The following is a 12,040-nucleotide window of genomic DNA, read 5'->3' on the forward strand; positions in this document are numbered from 1 at the left end:
CATTTTAAAAGAGTTCAATCCAAATGAGTTTAGGATCCAGATTAAACAATTAAAAGGAGTAGTACCAAACTTTCTGAAGCATCCTGTTCTCCTTCAGAATGTCTTTACCTAGATTCCCCGGTTGCTCTTAAGTAATATTTTCAAAACAGTTTAATCATGGGCATTAGTTGAGTGAAACAATTTTCATCATCACCACTATGGATCAACACAGGTCTTCAATATATTAATATAAAACAATCGCCACTTGTCCTTGAATATTATCTTACCCTTAGATTTCATTGGTTTCAAGAATATTCTCAAATAGAAGACTGCTTCTTCATTCTTATATTATGGGATAAAAGTCACCATTGACTAAAGTAGAAAGAATAGCATTATTCCTCAATTCATTTTAGTAAAGGAGAGAAAGGAAGGAAAGGAAGAGAGAAAGAGAAGAAAGAAAAAAAGGAAGGAAGTGAGGGAGGGAAGAAGGAAAGAGAGGCGGGAGGGCGAAGGGAAAAAAAAGAAAAAGATAGATGGAAGGAGGGAGTGATACTTTAAAAATATCATCAGGGTACTGTTAGCCCCACCTCAAACACACACACACACACACACACACACACACACACACACACACACACACTTAATTTCAGTGCAACTTTGGAATAATTTAATTTCATTCTCTTGTCCAAAATCTCATTTTAGGGCAAAGTATAGTAACTCCCTCCATATAGGCTCCCCTCTACTCATCTCCAAAATAACAAATATATCTCCAACTATAGATACATATGTACACATCTATACATAGTTCTCTCTCCTGACTACACAGACACACAGAGAAATTGAGATATAAGTGCACAAATTCTAAAGAGAGATGGTGGACACATAAAAAAGTCTGAGGTTCACTGGATTAAAAACTAAGCCAATATAAAACCACAAGATGGATATTTCTGAGGGAAAGTTGAGTAGATAGATTCAATAGTTGCATAGGTCCATGCAGTCAGTATATATTTGTTGAGTATCTACTTGATATTGGACATTGTGCCAGACATTGAACAGGCATTGATAAATAAAATTGACATAAGTATTTAAATTGTGATGGGAGATATGGTTTGACAGCATATTTGTAAATTAGTAGCACAGATCTTAAGCATCATGCATACCCACATCATCATTTACACATAGGGAAACTGAGGTTCAGAAAGGTAAAATGATTTAATGGTCACATAACTACTAAGTGGCAGAGCTGGGAGCAGAGCCTTGGACTCCTCACTCATCGGTTTCATGCTCCTTCTATGATATGATGCCCAAAATCCCAGGGATTTGACAGCAAAGCCATAGAGCCTGGATTAACAGAGTCAGATGATCTCTATATGGTGCTTAGACTTATTCTTTATCAATAAACAATTGACAAGGGGATGGCTGAGTAAACTGTGGTACATTTAAACAAGAGAATACTGGGCAAATACTACAAATAAGTGTGTAGATCTACATTTATCTAGAGGGAAGTCTGACTCCAACATATTAAGTGAAAAAAAGCCATGGAAAGTTATATGGCATAATCTTCTTCATGCAAATTGTGGAATTTAAGAGTTTGTAGACGTAGAGAAGTGTCCGGAGAAAATGTTCAACAAGCTGTTCCAAGTGGTTATGCCTACATGAGGGGATTTGGGGATTGTTTTACATTGAGTTTCATTTTTAGAAAATAAATCATTTTTAGATCATTTTTAGAAAAATAATCTAATTATTTTTAAAGTATGTCAATAGGTAAATAAATGACAACTCAGGACAAGAGTAAAAATAAGAACTATAGCAAAGAGTGTTAGGTATTAGATGTGAGTAGATAGGAAAGAATTTAAATGATTAACAGAGTGACCATACAATGTTTGTACCAAACGCTTATCCCCAAATTAAGAGGGGGCTGATGTTTTTATTTTCAAAAAAATTTATTTTTTTATTTTATTTTTTTTATTTTCACCCCAGTGACGTGAAAAGATTGTAATTTGCAAATATTTTCCTTCAAGCATAGCAGATAAGAGGGAAACTAGAACTATAGAATGTGGTGGCCTATCATACTCTGTAATGGCAGATGAGGGAGGACAGAGGTTGAAAGAGCTCTACCTAAACAATTTTTGAGATAACAATAGATTATATGGCAGTGAGCTCTAGTCTTCTCCAGTGGGCTGGAGGTACCAAAGCTAAGACCTGGGTACAGCAGTAGCTGTGGAGTGGGAAATAGGGTTCAGAGAATGCCTGCAGACCAGTCATTGTACCCCTCCTCCTCATCCGCTAACCAGTATGGACCACCTTTCTCAAAATCCATCAGTGCCTGCTCCCTGTCCGCCTGCTTCTACCTCCAAGTTTCTCATCTGTGCCTGCTGATTCCAACCACACACCATTGCCTCCCATCCATCTTCCTGACTTATAGGTGGTACACCGTGGACATACAACAGGAACTATCATTTGAATAGAACTTTCAGGATCCCAAATGAATTCACATATTATTTCACTTCATCTCTAGAATAGCCAGCTAAGCAAGGTGGAAAAAAATGGAGACTCTCACTAACCACTTGTCACTTTCTCCCCTCCACCTCCCTACACATTTACTCTCTTGCTCTCATCTCCCATCATCTCCCAACAATCTACAATACATCCCACTTTCCCACTGGCAGCAGTTTACTTAAACCCTCTCTTCTGACTAGGGTACCTGGTGTTTGGCCCGCTATCAAATTTTGCCCCAGATGAGGCCCATCAGCAAATTCTAGGGCATTCAATCCTAGGGTCCATGATGGAAAACCCCTTTGAATTATTCTGGACTCTGGTGTAAACAGTAGGTATGGGAGGCAGCTCAGCAAAGTGGTTAAGAGCTCAGATTCCAAGTCAGATTGCCTGGAATTTGCAGCCAAGTTCTTTCTATTACTGGTTAATCAGGAAACTCTGTGCTTCAGTTTCCTCATAGATAAAGTGGGGATAATAACAGCATCTACCTCATACAGATATTATGAGAATTAAATGAGTCAATACAGGTGATGTGCTTAGCAAAAGGCCTGGCACATTGCAAGTACTCAATAGATATTAGCTATTATCAGCTTAATTATTATTCTGAACATTGCTCTCCTAGATAAGGTTCTGCTAATGAACAATAGCATCTACTGCTGCCAGGTATTGGAAGAATTTGAGGGCACATACAGGAACCTCCCCAGACACTTCAGACAAGCTGCTGGGCTTCCTCCGAGGGAAATTGTCTAGCCTGGCTGGTGTCGTGATTCTCCTGGATCTTCTCCCATCTGGTATTTTACAGACCAACTAATAACATGAAAACAGACAACTAGAACATGGGGGAGTGTACACAGAGATTAAATGAAAGCCAAGTAATTCAATTGTGTCCCTTTATGTCAAAATATATTAGTGTCCCATTAACGGCTGGCTGGAGGTGGAGGATGACAAAGCTGTTCCTTGGAGTCTGGGGAATAGCACTGCCATTAGTTTTCTAAAATTAAATTTTGCCAAGAAAGTTAGTAGAGCATAGAAGAGACTAACAACCTGGGTAAAAACAAATTTGCCTCCATGCCAACATCCACCACAAGCTACTCCAATACTGATTTCAGCTCTATATTCGAGATTCTAAACCTGACTTCCATGGAGTCTTTCAAGGTTCCTATAAGGGACTCAGCAATCTGCGAACGCCCTTTGAAATCGGGGCAATGACCTCAATCTGTCACCTTCTAATTTTCTCTGAAACATCAAGATTGAGCTCCTCTAAAAGCACATGATAACTTTCTCAAGAACCATAATAAGAGCACCTCTTGCTAAAGTCACACTCAAGCCACCAACATCTCCAGACCACAGCTTCCCTTACCCACGTTATGTACCCTGAGATGTTGGGAGGTGAGGGGGTGGAGTGCCATTGAGACAACTCCCTGAACACTCACTGCTATTCAACTTACATCTAATTCTCATTACTCTCTGCTCTCCAGTAGGTTCTGCCAATAGTTTGGTTTTTTTTTTTTTAATTGTCTCTTCAAAGACTTTCAATCCATTAGAGTCAAATTCCTCCTTTATGCCTTCAAACTGCTTCATTCTTTCAATCAATTTCTTTACTACACACTGCTTCTCTCAGACTGATAGCAGATGCCTCTCATTCTAATCGCCTGCATATGGCACCCCTAATGGACCAAGGGGAGGAGTTGGGTGCTTTTGTTCCCCAGAGTCAGACCATTGACACGGCATAACTCCTTCTTCTCATTGGAAACATGACCACCTGGGAGGAACACCCTTTAATATTAAGACAACATAGCACAGTACATAAAGCAGGATGTAAAGTCAGAAAAATCTTAGTTCTAATCTGAACTCTGTTGATTAACATGTGTTTGATGTTGAGAACTTGGAAGTTAATTCTCTAAGCCATTTTCTGATCTGAAAAATGGGATTGATAATAGGAATGTAGCAAGCATTGAATGAGAAGATGCATGTAAAATACTACTTACATTCCTGGTAAGTAGTAAGTGTTCGAAAATAATATATTGTTGTTGTTACTATTATTAGCATCCTGATGCTTCTTCAATTTCCACAAGCCCTATATTTTTTTATTCAGTCCTAAATAATAACATCATAGTAGAAGCTGGAGTCGCAGCTCTAAAGACCAGTTAGTAGATCTCAAACCTTAGCAGGATGAGAGTCTGTTGACATGGGTAGGGAGACAAGATTCAGAGTTAGGTGGCCATCTATAGTCTGTTGGATGAGAAGGCAAGTGGGGACTGTGAATGTTTGCAAGATATTCTACTCAAAGATAGTAAGAATATACATCCTAATTCATGTTACAGAGGAGACCCTTGAAGTTATATAATTATTCTACATTTTGTACCTTGTGAATGTCCTGTTTTCATCAACATTTCTTAAATGGTTCAGTATAAGACCTTCCCCTTAAAACACTATGTAGACTCTGAGTTTTATGACAAACTACAACTTAACCAGGCATTTGTTACTCATAGAGTTTTCCTTTGCAAGGCAGAAAAGCATCACAACTCTGTCTGCCTTTCTCCCTTGAGGCCTGATTTAATAATAATAGTAATAAGTTGCTTTAACTTCTTTCAAGCAATGTAAATGTGAGATTCTAACTAATCATAATCTAGATATAATCTAGTATGTTTCTAACTGATCTTTAACAGAATTCACTTAAATTGGCCCTTATTTTATGAATGGACTTTGATTAAAATATTAATTTCTAGTGTGAATTCATGGCATAAAAGACTATTTCTTCCTCTTCTTTGCACTCCAGCACCTAAAACAGAGCCTAGCCTGTGTTGTTTACAATAATGGTTTTTGAACAAATGAATGAAAATCAAGAAAGTCAAATTCCTCTGGGACTATGCATCGCCCTGAGGCTTTAGCACGGTTTGGCATCAGTGTCTCAGCGCTGCTCACTAGCGGCTTTTCTCTTTGTCAGCCCCTGGCAAACCCTGATTTGGCTGTCCATTTCTGTCATTTTTCCACCTAGCTCTCTAGATCAGAGGTAAACCCATGCTGGATTATGCTATCTCACTCCCTTGCATCTTATCTCTAGTGAGATCTGCACAGAAAAAGGAATATACAAAGGGTAGGTGTCCCTCTCAGAAAGGTATGTAAACCATTTCAAGACTGCCTGCTCTTCAGTTAAATAACAGTGAACCAGAAACATCTACCATCACTTCCTTTCATCAGCTATCAAGCTGGGCCTTATTTAAATATAATTATACTCAACGGCTTTCTTTAGCAACTTCCTAGAAATTACTGCAATTTACCCCGGAACATTTTCAAACTGCTCCTGACAATAACCTATCCAAAAACACACCCAAGTGGGCCTTCTTACACTGAACAGCAAAACCAAATTGAATCGAGGCACCTGAACAGAGATTTCAAATGGATTTTTGACACCTGCCGAATTCAGACAGAACTAATAATTCAGTTGTCTTCTGCCTAGAGTAGAGAACAATGCCTCAGGAATCTGAAATAAATTGTAAAGAACTTTTTGAATTTGGAACCAAGGATAAACCAAAATCACATTAGCAGCAGTCAATCATGAGCTCCCACTGCCCAACATGTTTTTCTAGAGAAAGTATCTTTAAAGATTGTTAATGCTTTTTTGACAGAAATTGAGTAAGTTCTCAGTCTCGTAAGAATCCATTTGTGAAGTGGTTAATATGATACGTCATAGCTTACAAATTATTTGAGACAGTTATCCCTCCAACTCTCCAACAAGATCATGGAATTAAAGCTTTACAGGGTTGGGAGAGATCATAAATGTCATCTAAATGAATATTTGCTATTCCACCTGATTCAATATTCCTCTATGACTGCATTTTCAAATGGCTGCTCCGTCTCTGCTTGATCCCGATCCAGTAGTGAGGTACAGAATTGAAGCGCCCTATTCTTTGTTTAGACTGCTGTAAACATTCGTAAATTCTTCTTAAAGAACCTAAATCTCTCTCTCCCTAGTTTCTTTTTATTGGCCTTTCTTCTACTACTTGCGTTGGAATTGGGTTTTAAGTCACTGAGATAATTAGCCACAGGCACTATTGGCAAAAGAATGTAAACTTTAAGTGCCAGAACAAGATACATATCAAAGAAACATGTGCTGACTTCATGGCTAATAGATTAAAAATAGTCTATACATATCAAATAGCAAAGAATTTTTATGCCATTGGTTGAAACAAAACTCAATTTTAAAATTTTCAAATACACATTGAAATGCACATTTTCATGCTTTCATTGAACTTTGTAATAAATTTTATGCTTCTGAAATTGTAATAAATGAATATTCAATAGAGTTAAATTAGCATGTGGTTATTACAAACTGTCTCTTCTGCTAGGTTTCACGTTCCTGGCATTTAAAAGAGAAGCAAAGATGAAGAACTAGTAGTGGCTTCACTTGGCGGCATTGTGAGCAGCTCGACAGGTATAGCAGCGTCATCATTTCTGCTTTAAAGGAAAAGAAACAGGTCAATAGCCTTAATCAATATTTCAAATTCTCCTGACCACTCATTTCTTTTTGTGGCAGTGAATGTCACAGCTGTTATTGACTCAGTCATCCAATTCTGAGACTTTTATGTGAAACCACCCTGTATGTACTTAATGTTACAACGTCTGGGTACCAGAGTCACAGATTTATTTTTTAAGTCGTAGACTCGCAAACTTTCCTCTACATAAGATCACACAGTCTCTTCACTTTCTCCTTTCCTTTCACTCACGCATATTAAATGCACTTCTCAAGTCTCACCCTAATTCCCCCTTCAGCAGCATTCCACACGGTGCTTAACTCTCTGCTCCTTGAAGCACTTTTCTCTTGAATTTCAGCTCAAAACACTTTCCTGATTTCCCAACTAAATTGCCATCTGCTCCTTCTTTCTCTCCTCCAACATTCATCCTCCTCTAAATGTTTTTCAAATATGTATGCTTCTCTACCTCCTCCACTAAAACCCCACTGACCAAGCTACTATCATCTTGCATCTAGCCTGATTGCTGCAGACTGAGCAGTCAGCACGAAATGTAAACGTGATCATGACATGATGATTTTGTTCCCCCCATTAAATCATGAGCACTTTGAGGACAGGATGCCCAGGTATACACATCTACCTATGCATTAAGCTACTCCTTCCCATATGGACTTCCTAATTTTGCAATGAGAAAAACTATTTTTCATGACAACTGACTACACTCTACATCCCACCTAATCATATATGTAACGTGCATCATTGGCCAGAATGGGGACCACTCAACAGAATTTGCTTCAAAGGGAAAATCAATTCCCATTACTAAAACCAACAAATAGGAAATAATCTCAGTGCTCATGCATCATATTATTGCTGCGCTACCCCCAGGTACGGAGTTGATTCTCTGGCTTGCCTTTGATTCATATGAATGGAGAAGAATTTCTACTTGTGATTAGATACCATCTATAGTTTTAAATCTCATGAGAGTCTCCTGCCCTAATGTTTGCTGAATTGGCAACTAGGGATGATAACCTTTCAGAAAAGTCTTTGGAATAGGAGTTTTAGACCTTAAGTTCCCACTTACACTCTTTTTATACTATTTTATGCTTACAGAGCATAAAAGTTGGACAAATATCATGATGAAGGGCAAAGGAAGCAAATACCACAGGAAATAAAGAGGCCTGGAAATTAGAGGTAGAGAGGAACATGCATTTTTGTAATAGAGTTCTACAAATTCAAATTGCTGAGATGAAGACGAGTTAAAACAATTGGAATGGGAATAAGAACTCAAGCTCTGTCTTTTATCAAACCAGGCCAGAATTATTTCCACTTTATAAAGTAAGTCCAAGTAATGGAGGTTTCCTGGCTATTAAAAATGACTAAAGATTCTATCATAAAACACTAATATGTTTTAGTACAGTAGCCTGCAATAGCATGGAGAATTCTTTTGCTGTTCTGATTGTAGAGAAGACCATTAATCACTATTTCCCATGGAGTAAGGAACCACTGGGCTTGAACCAATGAGACATAATAGGATAATGTTACTTTTGAGTCATCTAAATGGCTTCAGATCTCATATGCTTAGAAAAAAACATTTTTAATTCAGGTTTGAATTTCTATATCAAACAGAGGGACAACCTTACATTTATTTGCTATTTAAATGCTAAAAATCTTCACAGGGGTTTGCAATCACAAGCTGTTGAAATATCCTATTCTTATTTGCAACTGATAAAGAAATTGACTTTCTTTGCTGGAAAGGAGTGTGGAGCAAGTGTTGGGATTTGCATAGTTTAAAAAATGTCATTTCACAGAAGAAAACACTTGTGGTCTTTCACACATATCATGAAGGACACTGAAATTAGGCTTACAACTACTAGTACTTTTGCTCATCTTCTAATAACTCTATGCACTTTGATGAATCAAGTGGTGGTACTTGAGTGGGTGTCTGTGTAACATTAAAATAATATTTTTACCAAAACAAAAATCCTAGAGCACACGTAATTTTTAAATATTTAACACTTATTTCACCTATAAACCTATAGAAAAAAGTCAAGAATCTAGAATTTTTTATAAGTAAAAATAACCAAACAAAGCAGTAGCCAAAAATGCATGAAGCTATAATGGAGTGAAAATAAATATGGGAATCTACTAAGGCAGAGAAATGTTGTAACTCAAATTAGTCTGAGAAAGGATTGAATGCATGAATTACAAGATGTGTTCCTGTTGAAAAGCTATTGTGCAAATCGTGTGGAAGTAGCTCTGCATCCCTAGGAAATAGGGTCAGTAAGGAGAGGATTCCATGTTTGGTTTTATATCAAGAAGATAGAGTATTGGCCTGACAATGAATGGCATTCTATAAGAAACATTTCCTTAAACGGTTTCAGCTTTCTATATACACATTTTATAAAAGGGCACATATACTGTCCCCAAATCTTGGTATTAGAGAAAGAATATTTGCAAAATCATTTTTTCTTAGTAGGTAATTAGTACTTTACTGTGTAATATTTTGACTCATTTCTTCCCTACAGGTTGGCAATGGCTTGCTAAGGTCTGGAATACTCAGTGGTGGTACATTTGGCTCTGGAGAGAGAGACGGTGTTACAAACCTCCTATTCATCAACCTACAGCTGGTGGAAAGCTAAGTCCCCCACTTATAGCACAGATGTGTCCCTACTACCCCAGGTTTCTTTGTCAGAAATCCAAGAAGAACGAATCGGAGAGTCCCCTAAACCCGAGTCTCCTTTCCAACTCAGCAACATTTAGCCAATTAGGTGGAAACTCTTCATCACCATTCTTGAATTCCTGATCTAATGACTAAGGGATTTTTTTGGAAACATTTTTCTTGTCCGTGTAAGAACGGATAGAACAATGACATATTGCTAGAACAGAACTTGTAAAAATCATACAATTCTATCACTACGACAATTACTAATCAACAAAAATAACTTTTGTAAAATTTGATAGTAAACCTGAGAAAAAAAGTTCCTTAAGATATGCTTTTAATGGTAGACTGACAAATTACTTGGATGATGAAGAACAAACAAACACGAAATAACTAGTTAATATTTTAGTGCTACCAATACTAAAACGAAAATAAGGAAAGAGAAGGAAAAGAATGGTTTTTGTTGAGAATGTCATAATAGAATGTGAATACAATTCGGGGTACTTTTGCTTGTCCCATTTCTTTCTCTCCTTTCATTTACCATATTACAGTAGATCAGGTGTCTACCAAAGGCAGTATCCTAACATTTCATAAGCCAAGAATTTTTCTTCAAGGAAACATGTAATTGTTTTACTTTGGGCAAAAAATACCATCAGACCAAAAGATTTATTTATGTCCCAATTAAAGAACATAAATTACCTCTCTTTAGAGCAGTAGAGTCTAAATGATTAATTAAGAAAAATAAAATAACTACAGTTACATAATATAAAGCTGAAAAGCTTTGGCCTTTTTGTTCCATTTGTAATTTTTCCAATGACTTTCATTTTAGTCAAATACCTTAGCTACAACTTTGGAACTTGCTGAATTCATTTTTAGAATTTCATTTTCTGACACAAAATGTGATGATGAATTCCAGGGATTAATTAAATCTAACATCAACAAGTATTTTCTTTTTTCTTTTAAAAACCTACTCTCTTTTCATTTCATGTAAGCATTTCAGGGTATTATGACAGACTAGGAAAACTCAACTGCATTGGTATAATTAAACTGAAATTCTCCTACAAAAGAAATGCCCATTGCAGTTTATTACCACCTCAGCAAAGCAATCCAAAATAAACATCCTCTTGGAACACCCAAAACAAATGTCTAGATTTCTTTGTTATTGATATGTTCTTCGTACTCTATGGAGGAATACAATATCAGTTATTATTGCAGTAGTGGAGTAAAAACTGAAATGTTTCTTTTTTTCTCTCTGAGCTCAGTAAATCTGTTAATAACACTGCAGTTGTAATGGTTTATCTAAAGACGCAAATGACTATTTTTTTTCCTGGGTGGAGAGTCCATTTGTAAATAGATCTTCTATGCACAAAGACTAGCGAAATTACTTCTTTCCTTTTTCATTTATAGTCTGTATTTCTATAGCTGCTTTTATTATACTAATTCTTTAGGAATTCAGATCTGAACAAAAATTTAAAGTTCATATTGTTCAACCACCTTATTTTACAGAAAATGAATTTGGGTCTAGAGAGGTTAACAACCTTATTGTACCCATATAATTAATAATGACAATCTGCTATAAATAAAAGAGCAACGTCCTTCAGCCCCCTTACACCATTTAATAAAAAAGATTTTAAAGAATTAACCTATCAATATGAGTAATATACACAAGGTTTAGTCTTCACACAGTGGTGACAGGAAAAAAAACTAAAATTCCATCAAATTTATCTAGTATGATGCTGTTATGAGCTGAGTTGTGTCCTCCAAAAATTCATATGCTGAAGTCCTAGCCTCCAGTACCTCAGAATGTGATTGAATTTGGAGATAAGGTCTTTAAAGAGGAATTAAGTTAAAACGAGGTCGTACGGGTGGGCCCTAATCCAATCTGTCTGGGGTCCTTACAAGAAGAAATTAGGACACAGACACAAACAGAGGAAAGACCATGTGAAGATACAGGAAGAATACAGCCATCTACAAGCCAAGGAGAGAGGCCTCAGAAGAAATCAACTTTGCCAACACCTTGATCTCAGACTTCTAGCCTCCAGAACTGTGAGGAAATAAATTTCTGTTGTTTAAACCACTCAGTCTGTGGTACTTTGTTATGGAAGCCCCAGCAAACTAATACAGATGCCTACTAAAAAGATGCACTAGGAAAACTAATACATTTTGTTTTAACACTCTGACTACTGTTTATAAAAAGATACATAATAGAAGAAGAAGAATCCAATTTTTCACTTTCTAAAATTCTAACCTGGCTTGGAAATCTCTGCTGGCTTGATATCACTGTTCAGGATACTCAGACCCTAATTTCCACTTCTCCTTCTAAATGTCAAGATATGTAGAATAATCTAAAAAAATTATTGTTGTGTTTATTGAACTAAAGGGACTTCTAAAGTCATATTTTAAATTTTTATTTTGATTTTTTAAAATATTTAAA

At 36.7% G+C, this 12,040-nt stretch overlaps 1 protein-coding gene across 9 annotated transcripts in view; it reads right to left on the bottom strand.

The window, feature by feature from the left end:
- The window catches only part of DGKI (diacylglycerol kinase iota), a 311,737-nt gene that overhangs the window by 117,569 nt on the left and 182,128 nt on the right, over nt 1-12,040 (bottom strand). The gene's annotated exons all lie outside the window — the stretch shown is intronic.

Source organism: Ceratotherium simum, chromosome 1 (genome assembly GCF_057802395.1).
Source record: "Ceratotherium simum simum isolate JZ-2026a chromosome 1, ASM5780239v1, whole genome shotgun sequence".
Lineage (NCBI taxonomy): Eukaryota > Metazoa > Chordata > Mammalia > Perissodactyla > Rhinocerotidae > Ceratotherium > Ceratotherium simum.